Source organism: Tachysurus fulvidraco, chromosome 14, assembly GCF_022655615.1.
Source record: "Tachysurus fulvidraco isolate hzauxx_2018 chromosome 14, HZAU_PFXX_2.0, whole genome shotgun sequence".
Lineage (NCBI taxonomy): Eukaryota > Metazoa > Chordata > Actinopteri > Siluriformes > Bagridae > Tachysurus > Tachysurus fulvidraco.
The window spans coordinates 2992622-2994701 of record NC_062531.1 but is presented as its reverse complement, the minus strand read 5'-3'; the positions used below and the strand labels follow the sequence as shown (position 1 = coordinate 2994701).

General features: G+C 43.8%; 1 long non-coding RNA gene across 1 annotated transcript in view; it reads right to left on the bottom strand.

Annotated features, from left to right (window-relative positions):
* The window catches only part of LOC125138529, a 3553-nt gene extending 1811 nt beyond the window's left edge, over window positions 1–1742 (bottom strand). The window contains exon 1 of the long non-coding RNA XR_007137723.1: window positions 1308–1742. This is a non-coding gene — a long non-coding RNA (uncharacterized LOC125138529). The remainder of the gene's footprint in view (window positions 1–1307) is intronic.
* Window positions 1743–2080: the final 338 nt, after the last annotated feature.

The following is a 2080-nucleotide window of genomic DNA, read 5'->3' as shown; positions in this document are numbered from 1 at the left end:
GGCTCGTAATCATAACACACTGACAAGTAACCGGCGGTGAGATGTTTCTGAGCATGAGGTAAATTAGTGTTTAATCTAAAGCACGCTGCATTAACTTAAATAATCCGACACTAAGACGCTGGACATCTCACTGACGCAGACGTTCCCTGGTTAGTTTTTGTGGCCTTTTCGTGAAGGTGAAAACTATTTGTCATGGTTTAGCTGAGAGTGTGTGTGTGTGTGTGTGTGTGTGTGTGTGTGTGTGTGTGTGTGTGTGTGTGTGTGTGTGTGTGTGTGTGTGAGTGTGTATTTTCCATGAAGAGACCAGAGCTAACATCCAATTCTGCTTCCGGCAGGAGAACGCTTCACATTTACCTGCCAGGTCATGTAACAGATCCTTAATCAGATGACTGGTGATGCTGTACGTTCCTACAATGATCACAACCGCCCCTATCAGGATGTACAGCATGTATTTGTATGTAGTGATGATGATGGCATCTCGGGCAGGTGGGATGTAGTCAGAGAAGTAACCTTCATCCTGGTTTATTGCCTCTTGAAGGAGACCTCTTGATAAAGGATTTTGGAGATGTTTGGGCTGGATTTCTGAGCTCGGCATGGATCCGGCGCCGCTCCAAGTTTATCCCTGGTCGTCTGCTAAGCGACATTAGGTCATTGGTGATCATTCGTATAGATGGGGTGTTAAGATGTTAGGTGAGACGACGATGTTGATGTGATGATGGAGATGGTAATGGGGTGATGGTGGAGGTGACTCTCGTCGTCTGGATGTAGGATGTAAGATGACTGACCTGGTCATTGGAGCTTTTACACTATTGGTTCATCTTGCTGCTGTAGATCCCACATACTGTAAGAATGACTAAAGATTTACTCAATTTCTCAAGTCTCACTCTTGAGTATTTAATCTGCTGCTGACTATCTAAGGCCTCTGATTCACACCATGAACATATCATCCTGAACATCCTGTAAACACACTCATTACTGCTGGTGTGATGTGGACTGGCTCCATTTTAAGTCTCTCAAGGTTTTTTCTTTGTCACAGTCATTTGTTTACATTCTACAATGTCTTGGTTGAGCCGTATAGTTAAAAGTTACTTGAGTGACACTTGTAGCACACACACACACACACACACGCACACACAAATTCTACTGGTATGTGTTTGGGAGAAAACCCATTTATAATTGCCGCAATCCATCAACCCAGGAACCTTGGAGATGTGAAGCTGTGTCCTGCTTCAGTCCACCAGCAAGTTATAAAAAAGACATGATCATCATCTTTAATGCTCACACATAAATTAGAACATGATGCTCACTCAGACAGGTACGTCCTCCTCAGATCGGGGTGCGTCTTTAATCTTCTTGCAGAACACCTGGGACAGCAGGAAGTTCCACAGAATCACCGACAGCGACGTGTTGGTTGTTATGATGGCCACCATGAGAGGATGCATCTCTGAAGCGTCACACTAAGTCGTCTACTTCTCCACAACCCGGTATCCTGTTCGCTGCTAGCCGACTGACCGGCTTTCTGGAGACAATGGCGAGTTCTTATCCTCTCACAGGTGACCTCAATCTCCACCTAACCTAGACATCCAACATTTCTGACCTTCTTGTGTGCACACAAATCTCACTAATCCATATTATCTACATATGGCACATTGTTTAACTTCAATGTCATCAAGGTACTGTAGTTTACTGTAGTGTAGTTTACTGTAGTGTACTCTAGTGTGGGGTAGTTTACTGTAGTGTACTCTAGTGTGGGGTAGTTTACTGTAGTGTACTCTAGTGTGGGGTAGTTTACTGTAGTGTACTCTAGTGTGGGGTAGTTTACTGTAGTGTACTCTAGTGTAGTGTAGTTTACTGTAGTGTACTCTAGTGTGGGGTAGTTTACTGTAGTGTAGTTTACTGTAGTGTACTCTAGTGTGGGGTAGTTTACTGTAGTGTAGTTTACTGTAGTGTACTCTAGTGTGGGGTAGTTTACTGTAGTGTAGTTTACTGTAGTGTACTCTAGTGTGGGGTAGTTTACTGTAGTGTAGTTTACTGTAGTGTGGGGTAGTTTACTGTAGTGTACTCTAGTGTGGGGTAGTTT